This window comes from Anomaloglossus baeobatrachus, chromosome 3 (assembly GCF_048569485.1).
Source record: "Anomaloglossus baeobatrachus isolate aAnoBae1 chromosome 3, aAnoBae1.hap1, whole genome shotgun sequence".
NCBI lineage: Eukaryota > Metazoa > Chordata > Amphibia > Anura > Aromobatidae > Anomaloglossus > Anomaloglossus baeobatrachus.
In genome coordinates, this window is record NC_134355.1 from 229816095 (window position 1) to 229841763 (window position 25669).

Consider the following 25669-nt stretch of genomic DNA (forward strand, 5'->3'; position numbering starts at 1 on the left):
CCCATTTAATAGGGGCTCCAAGGACAATGTTACCAGGTTTGTTTATTATCAGATGTATGCATGCCTTGAATAAGCCATTCGAGGGTGAATAGGTTAGCACTCAATGCAAGCATGTTGCATATTTGGAAGCCCAGGTAACTGATCTAAATATGCAGCTTGCAACACTCAGGAGCATTTCAAACTGGAGAGAAGTTTAGAGCTTGGGGCCAGTGCTATGGAGGAGGGTGGAGGTGGGGAAGGTCAGGACCTAGAGGTAGGTAGCTGTGTAACAGTTAGAAGAAGAGGTAGGGGCAGTAGCGTAGCTAGCAGGGGAGCAGAGGGTGCTGCCGCCCCAGGCCCCTTGCTCAGAGGGGGCCCACCCGGAGCTGCAATACCATTACCTATATCAGCGTGCACAGCGCGCCGATAAAGTAACCTCTGTGGCAGTGCGGAGGAGACATGATCTCCCTGCACTGCTGCTGATGACAGCGCACACGCAGGACACAGCGTGGTGACGTCATCGCACAGCGCCGGGTAGGGGCGGGGAGGCAATTGCCCCCCAGGCTGCTCTCCCAGCTATTTTTAGAGGGCCGGCCGCCTGCTGCATAATGTCATTATAACACACATGGCTGCGCACAGTGAATTGCGTGCGGCCGTGTCTCTTATACTATGATGTGGCCGGGCACACTGACAGGTGCAGACAGTGCTGACCGCCGCATAGTAGAGGAGACTCGGCCGCTCACTGTGCGGCCATGTGTGTTATAATGACGTCATGCAGCGCGTGCTGCCTCCATCCAGCCGAGGAGCATCAGGCAAGATCCCAATGGTTAGGAGCTGCCTGTGTAGTAGGCGTGACCAGCTTTGTTAGTGGGCGTGGCCATATTTTTCCCGTCCACTATAATCATGCAGGCTTCACCCCCTCCTCCCCCCCTGCACCCCCCTGCACCACACATCTGGAGGTCTTACCTCGGTTCCCGCTTCTATCATAAAGAACTCCAGGACACCTGGAGTTTCTTTCTGTTATCAGCCGCGTTACTGAGGCCCCGCCCCTTCTGATCACATGGGCGTGACGTCACCACAGGTCCTTTAGCCTAGAGGGATTTACCATCAAAGTCTGTGGCCGCACAAGAGAGAAGAAGTGTCCTCCAATCATCAAAAATAAAAAGCCCCCCAGCATGTGAGTGTGTGTCTGTGTGTATAGGATTGTGTTTGTATGTATAGGATTGTGTCTGTGTGTATAGGATTGTGTCTGTGCGTATAGGATTGTGTCTGTACGTATAGGATTGTGTCTGTGCGTATAGGATTGTGTCTGTGCGTATAGGATTGTGTCTGTGTATAGGATTGTGTATGTGTGTATGTGTACAAATGAGGCATTTTACCATGTAAAGGGAACAGTGGTGGCATTAATATGTGGGGGGCACAGTGGTGGCATTAATATGTGGGGGCACAGTGGTGGCATTAATATGTGGGGGGCACAGTGGGGGCATTATTATGTGGGGGCACAGTGGTGGCATTAATATGTGGGGGGCACAGTGGTGGCATTATTATGTGGGGGCACAGTGGTGGCATTACTATGTGGGGGCACAGTGGTGGCATTACTATGTGGGGGCACAGTGGTGGCATTGTGGGAGCACAGTAGTGGCATTATTATGTGTAGGCACAGTGGGGGCATTATTATGTGGGGGCACAGTGGTGGCATTAATATGTGGGGGGCACAGTGGTGGCATTATTATGTGGGGGCACAGTGGTGGCATTACTATGTGGCGTCACAGTGGTGGCATTGTGGGGGCACAGTAGTGGCATTATTATGTGTAGGCACAGTGGGGGCATTATTATGTGGGGGCACAGTGGTGGCATTACTATGTGGGGGCACAGTGGTGGCATTATTATGTGGGGGCACAGTGGTGGCATTGTGGGGGCACAGTAGTGGAATTATTATGTGTAGGAACAGTGGGGGCATTATTATGTGGGGGCACAGTGGTGGCATTAATATGTGGGGGGCACAGTGGTGGCATTATTATGTGGGGGCACAGTGGTGGCATTACTATGTGGGGGCACAGTGGTGACATTGTGGGGGCACAGTAGTGGCATTATTATGTGTAGGCACAGTGGGGGCATTATTATATGGGGGCACAGTGGTGGCATTACTATGTGGGGGCACAGTGGTGGCATTATTATGTGGAGGCACAGTGGTGGCATTATTATGTGGAGGGCACAGTGATGGCATTATGTGGGGGCACAGTGGGGGCATTAATATGTCGGGGCACAGTGGTGGCATTATTATGTGGAGGCATTACTATGTGGGGGCACAGTGGTGGCATTATTACGTGGAGGCATTACTATGTGGGGGCATTATTATGTGGAGGCACAGTGGTGGCATTAATATGTGGGGGCACAGTGGTGGCATTATTATGTGGAGGCATTACTATGTGGGGGCACAGTGGTGGCATTACTATGTGGGGGCACAGTGGTGGCATTACTATGTGGGGGCACAGTGGTGGCATTATTATGTGGGGGCACAGTGGTGGCATTATTATGTGGGGGCACAGTGGTGGCATTATTATGTGGGGGCACAGTGGTGGCATTATTATGTGGGGGCACAGTGGTGGCATTATTACGTGGGGGCAGAGTGGTGGCATTATTATGTGGAGGCACAGTGGTGGCATTATTATGTGGAGGCATTACTATGTGGGGGCACAGTGGTGGCATTATTATGTGGAGGCACAGTGGTGGCATTATTATGTAGGGGGACAGTGGTGGCATTATTATGTGGGGGTACAGTGGTGGCATTATTATGTGGGGGCACAGTGGGGGCATTATTATGTGGGAGGCACAGTGGGGGCATTATTATGTGGGGGCAGAGTGGTGGGATTATTATGTGGGAGGCACAGTGGTGGCATTATTATGTGGGGGTACAGTGGTGGCATTATTATGTGGGGGCACAGTGGTGGCATTATTATGTGGGGGCAGAGTGGTGGCATTATTATGTGAGGGGACAGTGGTGGCATTATTATGTGGGGGTACAGTGGTGGCATTATTATGTGGGAGGCACAGTGGGGGCATTATTATGTGGAGGCACAGTGGGGGCATTATTATGTGGGGGCAGAGTGGTGGGATTATTATGTGGGAGGCACAGTGGTGGCATTATTATGTGGGGGTACAGTGGTGGCATTATTATGTGGGGGCACAGTGGGGGCATTATTATGTGGGAGGCACAGTGGGGGCATTATTATGTGGAGGCACAGTGGGGGCATTATTATGTGGGGGCAGAGTGGGGGCATTATTATGTGGGGGCAGAGTGGGGGCATTATTATGTGGGGGCACAGTGGGGGCATTATTATGTGGGGGCACAGTGGGGGCATTATTATGTGGGGGACACGGTGACATTATGTGGAGGCACAGTGGTGGCATTATTATGTGGGGGCACAGTGGTGGCATTATTATGTGGGGGACACAGTGGTGGCATTATTATGTGGAGGCACAGTGGTGGCATTATTATGTGGGGGCACAGTGGGGGCATTATTATGTGGGGGCACAGTGGGGGCATTATTATGTGGGGGCACAGTGGGGGCATTATTATGTGGGGGACACGGTGACATTATGTGGAGGCACAGTGGTGGCATTATTATGTGGGGGCACAGTGGTGGCATTATTATGTGGGGGACACAGTGGTGGCATTATTATGTGGAGGCACAGTGGTGGCATTATGTGGAGGCACAGTGGTGGCATTATTATGTGGGGGACACAGTGGGGGCATTATTATGTGGAGGCACAGTGGGGGCATTATGTGGGGGCACAGTGGTGGCATTACTATGTGGGGGCACAGTGGGGGCATTATGTGGGGGCACAGTGGGGGCACAGTGGTGGCATTATTATGTGGGGGCACAGTGGTGGCATTATTATGTGGGAGCACAGTGGTGGCATTATGTGGGGGCACAGTGGTGGCATTATGTGGAGGTACAGTGGTGGCATTATTATGTGGGGGCACAGTGGGGGCATTATATGGGGGCACAGTGGTGGCATTATGTGGAGGCACAGTGGTGGCATTATGTGGGGGCACAGTGGTGGTATTACTATGTGTGGCAGTAAGAGTCGGTTTTTGTGCACACAGCAGGAGCAGTAATAGGGACACACGGCAGCAGCGGCTCAGTATTGGGGTGACGGCAGGATGAGGAGTTTGTGCAGGTTGGGATTAGATGGGGTTCGGTGCTGTAAGTGTGAGGAGTCAAATATGTCTTTGTGGTAATTTCTGTAGATGAGTTGTGGCTGGAAGAAGTTGTCATGTCGGTCTGGGCCAGATGGAAAAGACGGAAAAGGTGAACAATTCCATCTGAATGAACGTCAGCAGTAAGTCACCATCTATAACTGCACTGTGACCTCTTGTATGTGCTGCAGCACCGATATCTACCACTATATAGTCACCATATAGCGGTAATATCAGTGTCATCTGCCGAGGTTCCACTATATCCACGATTAGTCTGCGCCATCATAGTTATCATGGTTACCTGGTAAGGGGCCCACTCAGATGTTTTGCCCCCCCTGAGCTGAAACTATAGCTATGCCACTGGGTAGGGGGAAAAGTGTCAGGGAGCCTAGTCCTGATCTGTCACTACCTAGTAAATATGCCTGTTTGACTGATATTAGCAATGCAGGCCCAGGACCAGGATCACTATAGCAGGACATTGCTCCTAGCAACCAAGAAAACGACTGCTGTAGGAAGGAGGGAAATAGGAGTCCAGCAAAGGCCAGACAGATGTTGGTGGTAGGGGACTCTATAATTAGGCAGACAGGGTCATTTGTCGCCGAGACTGTGAATGGCGAACAGTGTGTTGTCTGCCGATGCTCGGGTTTGGTATATTGCGGATCGGATAGACAGATTGCTGGGTGGGGCTGTGGAAAACCCAGCAGTTAGGGTGCACATTGGTACTAATGACAAAGTTAGAGGAAGGTGGAAGGTCCTTAAAAATGATTACAGGGAACTAGGAGAGAAGCTGAAGTCCAGGACCTCCAAGGTGGTGTTTTCAGAAATACTAACAGTGCCACGAGCATCACTAGAAAGACAGCGGGAGCTTAGGGAGATAAATATATGGCTTAGAAATTAGTGAAGTAAGGAAGGGTTCAGGATCATGGAGAACTGGGCGGACTTCTCAGTCGGCTACAGGCTCTACGGTAGGGACGGGCTGCACCTCAATGGGGAGGGTGCAGCTGTGCTGGGGGAGAAAATGGTCAGAGGTCAGGAGGAGCTTTTAAACTAGGATCTGGGGGGAGGGAGGGTAGTGGAGAAAATATGGGGATAGATAGATAGAGACAGTGAAATGGTAGGGATCAATGAAGGATTAGGGGGGCTGGGACATGCAGGAACGTAGAGAGGCTAGGAGTAATAAATGTGTTAGTAGTATTAAATGTCTACTGACAAATGCAAGAAGTCTTGCAAACAAAATTAATGATTTGGAGACTCTTATGTCAACCATGATTTATGATGTGGTGGGCATTACGGAAACCTGGCTGGATGAAAGCCATGCCTGGGTGACAAACATAGAGGGTTATACTACATTTAGGAAGGACAGGAAAGACAAAAAAGGTGGTGGGGGTGTGTATATTTATCAACTATAACCTAAAACCTGTGTTGAATGATGAAATTGGGGGGAACTGTAACAATATTGAGTCTGTATGGCTAAATGTACATGGGGTGGGGAATAATGGAAAAATGCTAATTGGAATTTGCTATAAGCCTCCTAACATACCTGAACAAGTGGAGGGCGAAATGCTGGAACAAATTGAAAAAGCAGCAAATAATAATAATTGGGGTCTTATTATGGGGGATTTCAACTATTCAGACATTCAGTGGGACATAGAATCTTCTGGTTGTGCTAAAAGCTGTAAATTCTTATCTACAATTCAAGACAATTACCTCTCTCAGATGATAGATCAACCGACCAGGGGATATAATTTGCTAGATCTGGTCCTGTCAAATAGACCAGATACAATTTCAGATCTACAGGTCCGGGAGCACTTGGGCACCAGTGATCATAAAATGGTAAGCTTCAACGTAATATTCAATAGAACATTTAAAAGGGGAAATGCTTAAACCTGGAATTTAAGGAAAGCTGATTTCAACAAATTAAGAGAAGAGCTTAAATGTGTAGATTGGGACAATGTCATAGTAACTGGGGATACTGAACATAAATGGGGTAAGTTTAAGGATATACTACGAGAGTCCTGTAAAAAACTTATACCCTCTGGTAATAAAATGTCCAGGAATAAAAAGAAACTACTATGGATAAATAAGACTGTACAAAGTATAATAAAACAAAGGGCGTTTAAAATCTTAAAGGCTGAGAATACAGAAATAACATTTCAAAAGTATAAAGATATCAACAGGAAATGCAAAAAAGAAATCAAGCAACCAAAATTAGCTACTGAAACAAAAATCGCCAAGAACATTAAAATAAATCCCAAAATCTTTTATAAATACATTAATGCAAAAAGGAAAACAAAGAATAGTATCGGCCCCTTAAAATATAATAACAAGTTAGTTATAGAGGACAAACAAAAGACTGAGATATTAAACAGGCACTTCTCATCAGTGTTCACCAAGGAAAACACTGTTCCAGGGATCATTCAACAAGGGAAAAATCAAAGTTCACCACCCGATATAATTAATTTAACACAAGCAGAAGTACACCTGTGTCTGAGTAAATGAAACATTGACAAATCCCCCTGGGCCAGATGGCATTCATCCACTAATCTTGAGGGAATTGAGCTCCGTAATTGACAGACCACTGTATCTCATCTTTTTAGACTCACTTGTAACAGGGTTGGTGCCTCAGGATTGGAGGATTGCTGAAGTGGTACCGATATTTAAGAAAGGTAAGAGGGTGGATCCAGGCAACTACCGTCCAGTAAGCCTGACATCAGTAGTATGCTATGTTTTTGAGGGCATATTAAGGGATAGCATGCAAAAATATATTGCAGAAAATAATATAATAACTGACAGCATGGATTCATGAAAGATAAGTTGTGTCTAACCAACCTGTTGGTGTTCTTTGAGAAGGTAAGGGCAAATCTGGATATTGGTAATGCAGCTGATGTGATTTATTTGGACTTTACAAAGGCATTTGATACTGTAGCACATACAGTCATATGAAAAAGTTTGGGCACCGCTATTAATGTTAACCTTTTTTCTTTAATACAATTTGGGTTTTTGCAACAGCTATTTCAGTTTAATATATCTAATAACTGATGGGCTCAGTAACATTTCTGGATTGAAATGAGGTTTATTGTACTAACAGAAAATGTGCAATCCGCATTTAAACAAAATTTGACGGTTCAAGAGTATGAGCACCCTTATCAATTTCTTGATTTGAACACTCCTAACTACTTTTTACTGACTTACTAAAGCACTAAATTGGTTTTGTAACCTCATTGAGCTTTGAACTTCATAGGCAGGTGTATCCAATCATGAGAAAAGGTATTTAAGGTGGCCACTTGCAAGTTGTTCTCCTATTTGAATCTCCTATGAAGAGTGGCATCATGGGCTCCTCAAAACAACTCTCAAATGATCTGAAAACAAAGATTATTCAACATAGTTGTTCAGGGGAAGGATACAAAAAGTTGTCTCAGAGATTTAAACTGTCAGTTTCCACTGTGAGGAACATAGTAAGGAAATGGAAGAACACAGGTACAGTTCTTGTTAAGCCCAGAGTCATCTGAGGTATGCAAAAGCACATTTGGACAAGCCAGTTAGATTTTGGAAGAAGGTCCTGTGGACTGATGAAACAAAGATTGAGTTGTTTGGTCATAAAAAAGGTGTTATGCATGGAGGCAAAAAAACACGGCATTCCAAGAAAAGCACTTGCTACCCACAGTAAAATTTGGTAGAGGTTCCATCATGCTTTGGGGCTGTGTGGCCAATGCCGGCACCGGGAATCTTGTTAAAGTTGAGGGTCGCATGGATTCAACTCAGTATCAGCAGATTCTTGACAATAATGTGCAAGAATCAGTGACGAAGTTGAAGTTACGGGGATGGATATTTCAGCAAGACAATGATCCAAAACACCGCTCCAAATCTACTCAGGCATTCATGCAGAGGAACAATTACAATGTTGTGGAATGGCCATCACAGTCACCAGACCTGAATATCATTGAACATCTGTGGGATGATTTGAAGCGTGCTCTCCATGCTCGGCGACCATCAAACTTAACTGAACTGGAATTGTTTTGTGAACAGGAATGGTCAAATATACCTTCATCCAGGAACTCATTAAATGCTACAGGAAGCGACTAGAGGCTGTTATTTTTGCAAAAGGAGGATCTACAAAATATTAATGTCACTTTTATGTTGAGGTGCCCATACTTTTGCACCGGTCAAATTTTGATCAAATGCGGATTGCACATTTTCTGTTAGTACAATAAACTTCATTTCAATCCAGAAATGTTACTGAGCCCATCAGTTATTAGATATATGAAACTGAAATAGCTGTTGCAAAACCCCAAATTGTTATAAAGAAAAATGGTTAACATTAATAAGGGTGCCCAAACTTTTTCATATGACTGTAATAGCCTTATACTAGAGCTCCAGAAGCAAGGACTAGGGGAAACTATATGCAACTGGGTAAGGAATTAGCTAAAAGATAGGAAACAAAGATTAAAGATAATATAGAGTCTGGCTCACTTTGAAAGGCTGGTGCCACCGAGGAAAAATAGCAATATTGAAGGAGTAACTCGGGCACATATAAACAATAAAACAAAGTACAAAAGTAATGCTTGAACTTTGGTCTGCTTGTTTTTATTGATGCGAAGATCAAAAAGACAGGTAAAAAAAGGGTGTACACAATTCTAATTCTAACGTTTCGGCCCCCAATCTTGGGGATTCATCAGAGATAATTTGATATAAAACATACAAAAAGAGTTGTTTAGAGTCTATTAAAGATACAGGATAACATTATAAGGTACAATAGATTAGTACATGATTATTACATGTCATGAATATTTAACAAGACATATATATTAATACATACTGTGACGTTTTGGACTAGCCAGGTAGTCACAAACACAACATCACACACACCCCCTCCCCTGGTTAGGTAACAACAGTCAAACAAAATCCTTGTTGCCGTCCTCCAAGCTTGATGTCCACACCGGTTGGGGCGGAGCCAGGTGGTTGGCCCCCACCCACCGAGGAGTTCACAGGCCTGGAGGCATGAAAAGTCAATTAGTTAAGTTCAGGAGTTGGAGTTGGTGGTTGAGAGGGACAGGAGAGAAACTGTTGGTGTCTTGGTTGGAGCCCAGGCACGTACAGCAAGGTCGGCAGATGGTGGTGGCCATCTGCAGGAGTGGGTGCAGGTCAGCAGAACCGTAGGACCGGGGACGGGTGGTATCCCGCCGGTACCGAGCTGGAAAGCAGATCTGTATCCAACACAAAGGCAGGGCCATCAGACCCCGACCAGGCTAGGAGCCGCCAAAAACGGTCAAATCAGATAGTGACCAGGACCTCAGGGGTTCCCTCACACTAAGACCCGACAGAAGGCAACAGTCCACACAGTGAGGATAAAAAGCCAACGCCAGAGGCTAGAGATCCAAGGGCCAGCGCCTGCGGGCAAAACGGGCTCCTTTGGTACATATACGCCGGGGAGCAGACTACCAGTGGGAAACCATCGGAGTCAATACTTACACAGCGGTGCAGGGAAAGACAGCCACCATCAACCTGTCCGGGGAGAGCAAAGACACTGCAGCCGGCTGCGGGACCCGTCCATCCAGCCGTTTGGTTTACCAGAGACTCTGTGAATCTGTATCTGAGTGAGTAGAACAGTGCCATCCGACACCGTGCCGCGCTGCCCTGCAGCCCTGCACCCCAGCCTTCCTGCCTCCCCGTACCACCACCGGGCCCTGGGATCACCAACCCCTACCCACGGAGGGGGAACCAACACCTAGCTGCTCCCCACCATCGTTCCCAGGAATCCTGTCATGAGCAGCGGTGGTGCCCACCATCACCACGACTCGTGGGTGGCGTCACGAACTATCTCCCAAAAACCACCCAACACCCCTTTTCACTCGGGGGCGAGGAGCGCTGCTCGAGTCCCGCCCACCGCTCGAGCCACCAAGCAGCAGCAGCCCCGGACCCGAGTGTAGCAAGCGCGGCGCCTCCGCCCACGACTATACGCAAACAAGAATCAAAAGGAAGTAATGCGTTCATTAGTCGACAAATGGGAAACAATAATCTTAAAGTGGGAGGAAAGAGCTCTCCTTAGAAAGAGCTTCAAGAGACTCATCAGAACCTACCTATGTGCAACCGCTAATAGGGTAAATGAATGTTCCCATATGTATGAGGTCCTGGACTGAATGGTGGATTCCTAGGAGGTAGATGTAAATGTCAGGTGTCTATACACGGTGAGGACTCTATCCGATTCATAGAGAGTGATGCTTGTAACAATATCGTATACAGAAATATAAATATATTGGAAGGTGAGAGTGAAGGGAGAGAAGAGGGACAAAGGAAGAAGAGACGGAAAAATGGAAAAAGAAGAGTAAAAAAGAGAAAAAGCAAAAAAAGTAAAAGAAAAAGAGAAAGGAAAAAGGATAAGAAGGAAATGTGGAATGTAGGAGAGGACGGATAGGTAGAGTGATGGGATGTATACCTTTGCTATTCACCACTGTTAGTGATTTGACTAAAGATCAAAACTGTCAGAGACATTATGACTGAAATGTCAGGAGCCACAAAATTCGCATGAAAATCACTACAATAGAGATATAAAAAATAAGTAACCATTTTTTATGTTAGGAGAATTATAACACGATCTGGTCTCAGTACCATATAGATCAAGGGAGAAAATACTACATAACGCGTATGTGTGAAAAATATGTATCAAAAAATTGGACAAATGTCCCTTCAATCCGGGAGGTATATGACAGGTATGCTCCTTAAATATGGATCTAAGGATATACAAATATGTCTTAATGTGTGGACAAAAAAGACTAGGAGAATCTGTGTCAGAGCAAAGTCAAAATAGTCAAAATAACATATGAGTAAACAAGGAAAATGTAAGAATGTAGGAATTACGTACCGGTATGCATGTAAAATATATAGCATATAGCATAAACAAGCAAATTGGACTAGTATCCCTTCAATTCAGAGGCATATGTCAGATACGTTCCTTAAATGTGGATCTACGAGTATACAAGTATATCTTAATATGTGGACAAAGAAACTAGGGAATTTATGCCAAAGCAAAGTCCTATTATATAGATAAATGAGGAGGGTGTAACGCAAATATTACATACCGGTATATGTAGGAAAAATATAATGCAAATCAAGAGATGGGAACAATGTTCTTTCAGGCTGGAGATATGGCAGAATCTATGAATATATGTGTAAAAGCATGAATGTGTGACATAAAAATAACGGAGCAAAAAGTTCCAAAATGATACACAAACCTTTATGTGCAGATCATGGGCAGAGGTATAGCCAGAAAACTGGATGTGGTAAGAGTTACATGCCTATGGGGAAGAGCGTATGTAGGTAAAAGGAAGAAGAAAAGATATATGTAAAATCAACAATAGGAAAAAAAAAAGGTTTAAAGAGGCCAAATAAGTGGTCGCTGCCTGTACTCCAGGAGTAAAAGAAGTTCCTATGAGTTGGAATGTGGATGTGGATGTGGATTCGGTCTCCACGTGAAGTCCTGTGGTGCACATTGTGGTGTGAGATCCGCCCTTATAAACTGTGTGAATCAGTCTCATGTGCCCTGCTGAGTGCCGGATATCCTGTACATGGAACGCATGGTTCAGCCGTGAACCGCACAATCGGCCATGCGCGGAGAGGCCAGGTGGGCAGGTCGGCGCATGCGCAAGCGGCGGTCACAGGAAGCCTGTGAATCCAGTGTGTTACGTGAGAAAGGAGGTCATGTGACAAGAGGGATACCGGATGTATTATACGTGGAACGCAGGAGTGTATCGTGGGCTGCACGCTCACCCATGTGCAGAAGGGATGTGAGGCCAGTTGGCGCATCCGCAGGCGGTGACCACGGGTAGTGAAGAGATGTGACGTGCTAACGTCAGAGGAGTGGGCCGAAAGCATGCGCAGACTGGCCGCTGGATGCAGCTGCGACCGCGCACGCGCAGACACGCTCTCCCATATGCTAAGATGACAGATGATTTAGCCAGGATACTCTGTGCAGTGAGGAATCCGTGTGTCGTTTACTGCGCCTGAAAATTAAAAGAATAATTAGAATAAGATATATGTTAAGGTGAATACAAAGAAAGAGGTTAAAATTCCTATAGGAGATATCTAAAAAAGAAAAAAAGATGGAAGGAGGAGGGGAAGTAAAGGAAAAACCTGTATAGTGTAAGTTTCCCAATAAAAAGGTTATTTAAGATATCCAAGAATAAACGAAAAAAGTGAAATAAAAATAAAAATAAAATAATGAAAAAATGATAAAAAAATAAAATAAAATAATAGAATAAAAAAAGGAAGAAAAAAAGAAATAAGGATAAAAATAAGATAAAGAGAAAAAAAAGGAGCAGCAATTATGAATTAGTAGAACACCTCGTACTCTCTAAGTCCAAAAGGCTCAAGTGTTTGTAGTTAGTGATGAGCGAGTACTAAAAAGCTCGGGTGCTCGAGGCTCGGGCCGAGCATACCCAAGATACTCGTGTACTCGGCCCGAGCACCGAGCCCAATGTTATCCTATGGGAGACCCGAGTATTTTTGTGAAATGACCCCCGGCAGCATGTAGAAACCCTAAAAATGTCACAAAAGTCTCAGAAGAGTGCTCAAATGACATGGCAACAGCATGGGGAAGACCCCTTGAAGCATTTATCACTTAAAAGTCACAGCTGTGAACAATTTTGTCCGAGTTTTACGCCATTTTTACGGACTCACCAGAAAACCTTCCAAAATGACACCAAAATGAATTTTCATGGCGGAAATGTTAAGGGCACATACCCAATAGTGAGATAGAGCTAATGTATGTTACTTTTTGAGATTAATACATGAAAGATTTTACGTGAAAACCTTGTGTGGCACTCCGATGTCCAAAACGCACGTTTTGTGCTTTTTACTAACGATGTCGGTCATTTTTTTTTTTCATTCTATCTCCCGTCGGTCGGTCTCGTTCTGTCTGTCTCTCTCTGTCTTGTCTGTCCCCCTCTCACAGTCTGTCGGTCAGTCTCCCCCCTCTCTCTTACTTACCGTTCCCCGATCACCGGCGCGGCGCTGCACTGCTGTTCACTAAACTCCGGCGGCTTTTCCTCTTTTGAAAAAGCCGGCCGCTCATTAATCAATCTCGTATTCTCTGCTTTCCTTCTTTTCGGCGCCTATGATTGGTTGCAGTGAGACACGCCCCCACACTGAGTGACAGCTGTCTTACTGCACCCAATCCACAGCAGCCGGTGGGCGTGTCTATACTGTGCAGTGAAATAAATAATTAAATAATTAAAAAAAACGGCGTGCGGTCCCCCCAATTTTAATACCAGCCAGATAAAGCCATACGGCTGAAGGCTGGTATTCTCAGGATGGGGAGCTCCACGTTATGGGGAGCCCCCCACCCTAACAATATCAGTCAGCAGCCGCCCAGAATTGCCGCATACATTATATGCGACAGTTCTGGGACTGTACCCGGCTCTTCCCGATTTACCCTAGTGCGTTGGCAAATCGGGGTAATAAGGAGTTAATGGTAGCCCATAGCTGCCACTAAATCCTAGATTAATCATGTCAGGCGTCTCCCCGAGATTCCTTCCATGATTAATCTGTAAATTACAGTTAAAAAACACACACACCCAAAAAATCCTTTATTAGAAATAAAAAACACTAACAAAGTCCCTCATTACCAATTTATTAACCCCGACAAACCCTCCATGTCCGGCGTAATCCACGGACCTCCAGCGTCGCGTCCAGCTCTGCTGCATGCAGGTGACAGGAGCAGCAGAATACACCGCCGCTCCGGTCAGCTTCACACAGCAACTGAGGTGAGTATAGCGATCAGCTGAGCTGTCACTGAGGTTACCTGGATCCAGCGGTGGATGCAGCGGTGGCCGCGGGTAACTTCAGTGACAGCTCAGCTGATCGCGCTACTCACCGCCGCTCCGGTCAGCTCCATGCACCAACTGAGGTGAGTATAGCGATCAGCTGCTGTCACTGAGGTTAATCGCGGCACCGCTGGATCCAGCGGTGGCCGGGAGTTACCTGACTGACAGCAGCTGATCGCGCTACTCACCTCAGTTGCTGTGTGAAGCGGATAGAAGCGGCGGTGTATTCTGCAGCTCCTGTCACTTCCATGCAGCAGAGCTGGACGCGACGCTGGAGGTCCGTGGATTACGCCGGACATGGACGGTTTGTCGGGGTTAAGAAATTGGTGATGAGGGACTTTGTTAGTGTTTTTTATTTCTAATAAAGGATTTTTCGGGTGTGTGTTTTTTAACTGTAATTTACAGATTAATCATGGAAGGAATCTCGGGGAGACGCCTGACATGATTAATCTAGGATTTAGTGGCAGCTATGGGCTGCCATTAACTCCTTATTACCCCGATTTGCCAACGCACTAGGATAAATCGTGAAGAGCCGGGTACAGTGCCAGAACTGTCACATATAATGTATGCGGCAATTCTGGGTAGCTGCTGACTGATATTGTTAGGCTGGGGGGCTCCCCATAACATGGGACTCCACATCCTGAGAATACCAGCCTTCAGCTGTATGGCTTTATCTGGCTGGTATTAAAATTGGGGGGACCGCACGCCATTTTTTTTAATTATTTATTTATTTATTTTACTGCACAGTATAGACCCGCCCACCGGCTGCTGTGATTGGGTGCAGTGAGACACCTGTCACTCAGCGTGGGGGCGTGTCTCACTGCAACCAATCATAGGCGCCTGTGGGCGTGGAAAGCAGGGAATATGAGATGGCTGTGTACAGAGCACAGCGCGCCCGCCGGTATAAAGGCTCGGTCACGCTGTGCAGGCCGGCCAATCACTGCAATTCCACAACTAACAGCGCTGTGGCATTGCAGTGGTCTGCCAGCCAATCCCTGCATGAGGGCTGGCTCTCAAAAGAGCGCCAACATGCAGGGATGAAGACCACGAGTACAGCACGAGTATTGCAAAATTACTCGGTACCCGCCGAGTAGCCCGAGTACAGTGATACTCGTGCGAGTACCGAGTAGTAACAAGCATACTCGCTCATCACTATTTGTAGTGTAAAAATCCAAAAGGCCTCACGTTCCTTCAGCCTTTGTACCCTATTCCCTCCTATCCTAGGTTGGGGAACATGTTCTAGGACTTAGTATCGCAACTGAGCAACTGTGTGACGTGCCTTAATGAAATGGGCAGGGATAGGTAGGAGTGTCTGCTTACATCTCATAGTGGATTTATGTTTGCTTATCCTGGGGAGACCACCCAACATATCCGAGACCACAAGGACATTTGATGAGATATACCACAAACGTGGAATCACAGGTAAAAAAGTCACGTATGGGGAAAATCTTGCCAGTGCGGAGATGAGTAAAGGAGCTACCTTTTGTAATGTTGGAACATTGTATGCAATGTAGACATGGGTAGTTTCCCTTGCGAATCGTCTGTAGGGTAGTTTGTCGTAGTTGTTTGGTCTGAGAGCCAATGTCAGCTCTGACAAGGGTGTTTCTCAGGTTTCTGGGTCGTTTATTGCAAAAGAGGGGAGCATTCTGAAATTCGGGAATATTGGGGTAGGCTCTACTCAATAAGTCCAATATTTAAGCATGACCCCTTTAATGTGGGCATGAAAAGGATGATATGTTGCAACATATGTGGCTCTAGGGCCCTGAATGCTATTATGTTGCCTGGTTATAGAATCAAGTGTCGCTATCTTGTGTGGATAGCCTCTTGCAATAAACCTGTTACTCATCTCTGTACAAGTGAAAAGAATTTTGGTACCGTGTTAGCCAGTTGAAAAATTATTGAATGTTCTCAGTGAGAGGAACAAAATTATAATCTTGTGATACCTTTTAATGGCTAACTAAAATAAAACAAAGTGATGTTACAAAGCAAGCTTTCGAGACATCTCAGGTCCCTTCATCAGGCATGGTATGACAAAATATCTGAAGAAACACAAATATATGCACAAACAGAGCAGAGGGATGGCATAATAAAAGACATTTAAATAAACAAACACTGAGCTTAGAAAGTGAATCCTTAATTAGCTGTGATTAGTGGTGTGAGAGTTTTATTGTCCCAATATCCATGTAGGATCAGAGGGCTGGTGAGTCTCTGGAATGACTCCTCAGATTTTGTAATGGGCCATGAATCCTCCTGACAGATTGAGTCCTGTGTCCACAGAGTTAAACATTGTGATGAATTTGTATTCCCAGACCCTACGATGGCTCTGTGATCTGAAGTTGCCTTTTAATATGACAACTTTCATATGGTTTATGTTGTGTCCTGAAGCGCAGAAATGTTTGGCCACAGGTAAATGGATTTTTTTGTCTGTAATTGTGTGGCGGTGAGATCTCATCCTTGCTCTCAGTCTCTCTCTTGTTTCTCCAACATAGAGGCCCCCAATAGGACATATAGTGCACAGGATTAAGTACACCATGTTGGAAGAGGAACATGTGAATGTGTGACGCCCTGGACTAGCCAGGTAGTCACAGACATAACACCATACACACCCCTTCCCCTGGATAGTCACACAAGTCAAACAAAAACCCTTGTTGCCTCCCTCCAGGGTCTGATGTCCACACCAGGTGGGGCGGAGCCAGGCGGTTGGCCCCAGCCACCGAGGAGTTCACAGGCCTGGAGGCGGGAAAAGTAGTCAGTTTTCAGTGGAGTTTGGAGTCGAGAGGTGACAGCAGAAGGACTGCAAGTGTCTGGACCGGAGCCCAGACACTGACAGCAAGGTTGGCAGACGGTGGTGGCCATCTGCAGGAGTTAGTGGACCTCTGTAGAACCGTAGGACCGGGGTCGGGCGGTGGCCCGCCGGTACCGAACCGGGGAGTGGAGTGAAGCTAAGCACACAGGCAGGGCCATCGGACCCCGACTAGGCTTGGAGTCGCCGACAACGGTCAAATCCGAGTGTGACCGGAACCCCAGGGGTTTCCTAACAACCAAGAACTGACAGAAGGCAACAGTCCACACCGTGAGGATATACAGCCACCTCCATAGGCTAGAGATCCAAGGGCCAGCGCCTGCGGGCAAAACGGGCTCCTTCGGTACCTATACGCCGGGGAGCGGACTACCGGTGGGCAACCACAGGAGTCAGAACATTCTAACCAGGTGCAGGGAAAGACAGCCACCATCACACTGTCCGGGGAGAGAGCACAAACACTGCAGCCGGTTGTGGGACCCGTCCATCCAGCCGTTTGGTTTACTAGAGACTCTGTCATTGACTGCCTGAGTGAGTACACCTGTGCCATCTGGCACCGCGCCACGCTGCCCCTGCAACCCTGCACCCCAGCCATCCAGCCTCCTCGTTACACCACCGGGCCCCGGGATCACCAACCCCTTCCCACGGAGGGGACAACATTCTAGCTGCTCCCTACCATCGCTCCCGGGATCCCCGTCACCAGCAGCGGTGGTGCCCTTTATGGCCATGACCTGTGGGTGGCGTCACGAACTATCTCCCTGAACAAACCACCCCCTTTTCACTCGTGGACGAGGAGCACTGCTCGAGTCCCCGGGTCCGGCCCACCGTACGAGCCACTAAGCAGCAGCAGAAGCCCCGGACCCGAACGTGGCGAGCGCGTCCCCTCCGCCCGCAACAAATGTCCCAGGAATTTTATAGTCCTGTGTGTTAGGGATCTGTATCCGATCTTTGGTCTCTACATGAGTGCAGGTTTTGCAGCTCTTTACATTGCAAGGATAAGTTCCTTTTGGTGTGTCTGAGAGCATAGAACTTCGGATCATGATGCTCCTTAAATTAGGAGGTTGCCTGCAGCACAGCAATGGAGGATATTTAAATATTGTTTTTAACCGGTCATCCTTGTGTAGAATGTGGTGAAGTTTCTTGGCCGTTCTTCTTAGTACCGCGAGCTGTGGGTTGTAGGTCACCACCAGAGGTACTTGACTATTTTCCTCTTTTTGTTTGTATTTAAGCAGTTCACTTCTAGGGGTCCTTGTTGCTCTAATGATCTGGTCATCTATGGAGGTGGGGTGGTAGCCTTGGTTTAGAAATGTCTTTTTAAGATGGGTTGTGTTCATCCCTGTCTGCAGGGCTTGAACAGATACGATTATATCTGAGGGCCTGGCTGTAGACAATGGACTTTTTAATCTGTTTGGGGTGAAAGCTGTCCCATCTGAGGTATGTGGGACTGTCAATAGGTTTCCGATACACCGATGTCTGGATTGAACCATTTTGAACTTTTATGGTTGTATCCAGGAAGTTGATTTCTGTTTTTGAGTGTTCCAATGTCAAGTTTATGGTAGGATGAAATGCATTGAATTTGTCATGAAATTTTAGAAGCTCTTGTTCAGATTCGGTCCAGATTATTAAAATGTCATTGATGAAACGGAAATAAGCCAATGGTTTGAGGTTGCAGGATGCTAAAAAGTCATTTTCCAGTTTAGCCATGAAAAGGTTGGCATACTGTGGTGCCATTTTGCTTCCTATAGCAGTTCCAGTGAGTTTTAGGTATAGCTCCTCGCCAAAAGAGAAAAAGTTGTGTGTGAGGATGAATTTGGTGAGTCTTAATACAGACTCAGGAGAGATCCCATTAGCTACAAGAAACATTTGGCAGGCGGTTAGTCCATCTTCATGTGGGATGTTAGAGCATAAGGATTCCACATCCATGGTAGCTAAGATGGTATTTTCGGGTAGGGGACCTATTGTAGATAGCTTTTTCAAAAGGTCAGTGGTGTCCTGTATATAGCTGGCTGTGTTTCTCACCAGTGGCTTAAGGACATTTTCTACCCACCCAGAGAGTTTTTCAGTGAGCGTTCTCACCCCTGAGATGATTGGCCTCCCTGGGTTACCTGGTTTATGAATCTTGGGTAGCATATAGAAAACTCCCATCCTTAGATTCTCAGGTATTAGGTCCAGAAGGTTTGTGAAGTCTGTACCTAGACATCTGATGACTTTTTTCAACTCCCTCATATATTTTGGGGTTGGGTCATCATCCAGTCTGGTGTAGTACTGTATATCCATCAGTTGTCTGTTTGCTTCTTTAATCTAGTCCGTTGTATTCAGGAGAACTATGGCACCCCCTTTATCTGCTGGCTTAATAGTGATCTCCTTGTTTTTCTTCAGGCTGGGAATTGCGCTTCTCTCCTGCCCACTGATATTAGATATTTCTTCTGCTTTTTTGTCCAATATTGTTGACTGTACCAAATATCTAAAAGAGTCAATATACTGGTCCAAAATGTTAGACAAACAGGAGAACAAACAAGGTTATATTGCAAAAAACATATCAAAATTTATTAATGCACCTGAAGTTAGATGCAGCACAACAATATGCAAAAAAGTGCAGAGAGGCAGATAAGCAGATAAGCTCCAGGGGGGCTCGTTTTGGTCTTTGATTCTGCACTTCTGGCACTTTAAAACAAATCACTGGTGATCCTTTTGGTAATCCATACAGCCGCTGGTAGGTGCCGGTGCCCGGATATCAGTATATGTCTAGCGTGCTGTTTAATCTATTTGTATTGTGGACACCAGCTATTGCTCTCTGTTTTCACCTGGCAGTGAATTTTGTAATTCATATGTAATGCTTTGTACTTTGTCATTTTCTATATCTGCCATGTGATTTTGCTGATTGCATTTGTGCTTTGTGCTTTTTAGTGCTTATCTGCCTCTCTGCACTTTTTTGCATATTGTTGTGCTGCATCTAACTTCAGGTGCATTAATAAATTTTGATATGTTTTTTGCAATATAACCACGTTTGTTCTCCTGTTTGTCTAATATTTCCTTAAGTGGTTTGCATTTTCCGTAGAGATAGAGGTCCATACAGGACACTCTATATATTTTTGCAATTTAGACTATTTAGTCATGTTATACTCTCCATTTAAATTGTATCTCAACTCCTCATGGATATTTTAGTCTTTCTGGTCCAAAATGTTGTTGCGGCCAGGAGGAGGTGTCCAGTCAGATGTTTTCTTGTTCTCAGTTTTGATTTGTGTTTGGCTGTTTAGAAGCTTCAAGTTTTCTTTTGCATCAAAGAATTCCTTCAGTCTCAGTCTCCTAAAGTATTGTTCCATATGACTACAAAGCTCTGTTTTGTCTAGAGGTTTTGTAGGACAAAATGTGAGACCTCTAGAAAGCACACTGAGTTCTAGATTAGTGGGTTTGTGGGATGACAAATTAATAACGCAGCTGACTGTACCTGTGTCCCTCTGGAAGTTTTGCTCCATGCTGCTGTGTTTAGGAGGAACTTCACTTACTGCATGAAATAATGAAAAAACAAATGACATGGGCTTCGCCATATTTTTGTGTCTAGCCAGGTACAACTAGGCAGCTGGGGATTGGAATCCACAGCACAGGTTGGCTTGAGCTTTCTCAAGCCAACCTCTGCTGCGAATTGCAGTCCACAGCCGTCCCAGAAAATGGCGCTTTCATAGAAGCGCCATCTTCTGGCGCTGTATCCAACTTTTCCAGCTGCCCTGGTGACTGGTGGCTTGCTGAGTAAAAATGGGGTTACGGATAGCTGTATATTATCAACTGGCCCTAAGTCCGAAATTCATGGTGTCACGCCAATATTGGACATGGCCACCATGAATTTCTAGTACAGATAAAAAAAAACACAACACACAGAAAAATATTTTTATTATAAATAAATCACAACACAATTAGTGACTCCATCTTTATTGAAATAAAGAACCCCCCTCCACATTAATCCTGGGTCAAGGGTCCCGCGCCGTCCAATCCGGATCCAATATCATCTGATCGGTTTGCTGGAAGGCAAAGCGATCAGATGATGTGTCAGGTTCAAGGGCCTTAATCACATGACACACCAGCTGATTGTATAAACGGCTTTCATACAATCAGCTGATGCATCAGTGCAAAAAAAACCCCAAAATCTACATCCTTCCGTGCAGACTCCTGTCCAACGGACAAGAAAAAAAGAGAGAGGGAAAGAGAGAGAAAGAGAGAGAGAAAGAGAGAGAGAAAGAAAGAGAGAGAAAGAAAGAGCAAGAAAGAACGCGAGAGCAAGAAAGAAAGAGACAGCAAGAAGGAAAAATAGAGCAAGAAGGAAAGAGAGAGCAAGTAGGAAAGAGAGAGCAAGAAGGAGAGAGCAAGAAGGAAAGAGAGCAAGAAGGAAAGAAAGAGCAAGAAGGAAAGAAAGAGCAAGAAAGAAAGAGCAAGAAGGAAAGAGAGAAAGAAAGAGCAAGAAAGAAAGAGAAAGAAAGAGAGCAAGAAAGAGCAAGAAAGAAAGCAAGAAATAAAGAGCAAGAAGGAAAGAGCAAGAAAGAAACAGCAAGAAAGAAAAAGAGTAAGAAAGAAAGAGCAAGAAGGAAAGAGAGAGCAAAAAGGAAAGAGAGCAAGAAAGAAAAAGCAAGAAAGGAAGAGCAAGAAAGAAAGAGCAAGAAAGAAGCAAAGAGGAAGAAAGAAAGAGCAATAAAGAAAGAGCAAGAAAGAAAGAGAGCAAGAAAGAAAGAGAGCAAGAAAGAAAGAGCAAGAAAGAGAGAGCAAGAAAGAGCAAGAAAAAAAGAGCAAGAAAGAGCAAGAAAGAAAGAGGGCAAGAAAGAAAGAGCAAGAAAGAAAGAGCAAGAAAGAGCAAGAAAGAAAGAGAGAGCAAGAAGGAAAGAGAGAGCAAGAAGGAAAGAGAGAGCAAGAAGGAAAGAGAGAGCAAGAAAGAAAGAGAGCAAGAAGGAAAGAGAGCAAGAAGGAAAGAAAGAGCAAGAAGGAAAGAAAGAGCAAGAAAGAAAGAGCAAGAAAGAAAGAAAGAGTAAGAAAGAAAAACAACCAGAGCGACAGACAAACATAGATGGGGAAAGACACAGACCTTGATAGATGATGTCCGGCTACTCCCCTCTGTGCATAATTAAAATAATAATATTGCAGAATTAATTATAAATAAAGAATAATCATTAATTAATTTAAAATGAAAAAAAAAATAATTCCAACACAGCCGGGATTTGAATTCATGCTTCTTAAGCGAGCACTCTATCCATTCAGCTACTCGCTCCAATGAAGAACATAGGAAGATTTTGTTATCTTGAGCTCTGCAAAGCAGAGTGAAGTCTGAGGTGACAGGCGATTCTCTTCATGTGCTACGTGGAGAGGAGACAGAGCACTCGTGTTCTGTAGCAGAGCTGACAGTGTCGTGTGTATTACATTGGACCTTGATGTGTATTTTGGGATTAATAAAGAGCTAAATGAGGGGGGGGTTGTCTTTTATTCCAAATAAAGGATTTTTCGCTGTGTGTGTTTCTTTACTTTCCCTTTATAAATAAATAAAAATTGTAATTTAAAATTAAAAGTAAAAAAAAAAAATATATATTTACCGAAACAGGGGCTAGAACTCTAAATGTTATCCTTCTTGTGCGCACACTCTATCCTCTAGTTTACTGCCTGTAATGATAAACATAAGCAGATTTAGTAATCTTGACGTCTGCATTGCTGAAGTCTCTACTAACAGCGCGATTTACTTCATTGCAAGAAAGAAAGCGAGAGCAAGAAGGAAAGAGAGAGCAAGTAGGAAAGAGAGAGCAAGAAGGAAAGAGAGAACAAGTAGGAAAGAGAGAGCAAGAAGGAAAGAAAGAGCAAGAAGAAAAAGAGCAAGAAGGAAAGAGAGCAAGAAGGAAAGAGAGCAAGAAAGAAAAAGCAAGAAAGAAAGAAAGCAAGAAAGAAAGAGCACGAAAGAAGGAGCAAGAAAGAAAGAAAGATCAAGAAAGAAAGAGAGCAAGAAAGAAAGAAAGCAAGAAAGAAAGAGCAAGAAAGAAAGAATGCAAGATAGAAAGAAAGAAAGAGCAAAAAAGAAAGAAAGAGAGCAAGAAAGAAAGAGAGCAAGAATGAAAGAGATCAAGAAAGCAAGAAAGAGCAAGAAAGAAAGAGGAAGAAAAGAGCAAGAATAAAAGAGCTAAAAAGAGCGAGAAAGAAAGAGAGCAAGAAAGAAAGAGAGCAAGAAAGAAAGAGCAAGAAAAAGAGTAAGAAAGAAAGAGCAAGAAAGAAAGAAAGAGGAAGAAAGCAAGAAAGAAAGAGAAAATAGCAAGAAAGAAAGAAAGTGCAAGAAAGAAAGAAAGAGCAAGAAAGAAAGAGCAAGAAAGAAAGAGCAAGAAAGAGAGAGCAAGACCGAAGGAGACAGCAAGAAGGAAAGAGAGAGGAAGGAAGAAAGAAAAAGAGAGCAAGAAGGAAAGAAAGAGCAAGAAAGAAAGAGCAAGAAAGAGAGCAAGAATGCAAGAGCAAGAAAGAAAGAGCAAGAAAGAAAGAGCAAGAAAGAAAGAGCAAGAAAGTAAGAGCAAGAAAGAAAGAGCAAGAAAGAAAGAGCAAGAAAGTAAGAGCAAGAAAGAAAAAGCAAAAAAGAAAGAGAGCAAGAAAGAAAGAGCAAGAAAGAAAGAAAGAGCAAGAAAGAGAGCGAGAAAGTAAGAGCAAGAAAGAAAGAGCAAGAAAGAAAGAGCAAGAAAGAAAGAGAGCAAGAAAGAAAGAGCAAGAAAGAAAGAGCAAGAAAGAAAGAGCAAGAAAGAGAGAGCAAGAATGCAAGAGCAAGAAAGAAAGAGTAAGAAAGAGAGCGAGAGAAAAAAGAGCAAGAAAGAAAGAGAGCAAGAAAGAAAGAGAGCAAGAAAGAAAGAAAGAGAGCAAGAAGGAAAGAAAGAGCAAAAAGAAAAGAGCAAGAAAGAAAGAGCAACAAAGAAAGAGAGAGCAAGACAGAGCGAGCAAGAAGGAAAGAGAAAGCAAGAAAGAAAGAGAGATCAAGTAGGAAAGAGAGAGCAAGAAAGAAAGAGCAAGAAGAAAAGAGCAAGAAAGAAAAAAAGAGCAAGAAAGAAAGAAAGCAAGAAAGAAAGAGCAAGAAAGTAAGAAAGCAAGAAAGAAAGAGAGCAAGAAAAAAAGAGCAAGCAAGAAAGAAAGAGCAAGAAATAGCAAGCAAGAAAGAAAGAGCAAGAAAGAAAAAGCAAGACAGAAAGAGAGAGCAAGACAGAAAGAGAGAGCAAGAAGGAAAGAGAGAGCAAGAAGGAAAGAGAGCAAGAAGGAAAGAAAGAGAAAGAAAGAGCAAGAAGGAACGAAAAAGTAAGAAGGAAAGAGAGCAAGAAGGAAAGAGAGCAAGGAGGAAAGAAAGAACAAGAAAGAGAGCAATAATGAAAGAGCAAGAAAGAGAGCAAGAAAGAAAGAGCAAGAAAGAAAGAGAGCAAGAAAGAAAAAGCAAGAAAGAAAGAGCAAGAAAGAGCAAGAAAGAAAGAGCAAGAAACAAAGAGCAAGCAAGAAAGAAAGAGTAAGAAAGAAAGAGAGAAAGTAAGAAAGAGCAAGAAAGAAAGAAAGCAAGAAAGAAAGAGCAAGAAATCAAGAAAGTAAGAAAGCAAGAAAGAAAGAGAGCAAGAAAAAAGAGCAAGCAAGAAAGAAAGAGCAAGAAATAGCAAGCAAGAAAGAAAGAGCAAGAAAGAAAAAGCAAGACAGAAAGAGAGAGCAAGATAGAAAGAGAGAGCAAGAAGGAAAGAGAGAGCAAGAAGGAAAGAGAGCAAGAAGGAAAGAAAGAGAAAGAAAGAGCAAGAAGGAACGAAAAAGTAAGAAGGAAAGAGAGCAAGAAGGAAAGAGAGCAAGGAGGAAAGAAAGAACAAGAAAGAGAGCAAGAATGAAAGAGCAAGAAAGAGAGCAAGAAAGAAAAAGCAAGAAAGAAAGAGCAAGAAAGAGCAAGAAAGAAAGAGCAAGAAACAAAGAGCAAGCAAGAAAGAAAGAGTAAGAAAAAAAGAGAGCAAGTAAGAAAGAGCAAGAAAGAAAGAAAGCGCAAGAAAGAGCAAGGAAGAGAGAGTAAGAAGGAAAGAGGAAGCAAGAATGAAAGAAAGAGCAAGAAAGAAAGAGAAAGAAGGAAAGAAAGAGCAAGCAAGAAAGAAAGAACAAGAAAGAGAGACCAAGAATGAAAGAGCAAGAAAGAAAAAAAGAAAGAGAGCAAGAAAGAGAGGAAGAAAGAAAGAGAGCAAGAAAAAAAAAGCAAGCAAGAAAGAGCAAGAAATAGCAAGCAAGAAAGAAAGAGTAAGAAAGAAAAAGCAAGAAAGAAAGAGAGAGCAAGACAGAGAGCAAGAAGGAAAGAGAGAGCAAGAAGGAAAGAGCAAGAAGGAAAGAGAGAGCAAAAAGAAAAGAGAGAGCAAGATAGAAAGAGCAAGAAGGAAAGAAAGAGCAGGAAGGAAAGAGAGCAAGAAGGAAAGAAAGCAAGAAGGAAAGAGAGCAAGAAGGAAAGAGAGCAAGAAAGAAAGAGAGCAAGAATGAAAGAGCAAGAAAGAGCAAAAAAGAGAGTACGAAAGAAAGAGCAAGAAAGAAAGATCAAGAAAGAAAGAAAGAGCAAGCAAGAAATAGCAAGAAAGAAAAAAAGAGTAAGAAAGAAAGAGAGCAAGTAAGTGAGAGCAAGAAAGAAAGAGCGCAAGAAAGAGCAAGGAAGGGAGAGTAAGAAGAAAAGATTAAGCAAGAAGGAAAGAAAGAGCAAGAAAGAAAGAGAAAGAAGGAAAGAAAGAGCAAGCAAGAAAGAAAGAACAAGAAAGAGAGACCAAGAATGAAAGAGCAAGAAAGGAACAGCAAGAAAGAAAGAGCAAGAAAGAAAAAAAGAAAGAAAGAGCAAGAAAGAAAGAGCAAGAAAGAAAGAGCAAGAAAGAAAGCAAG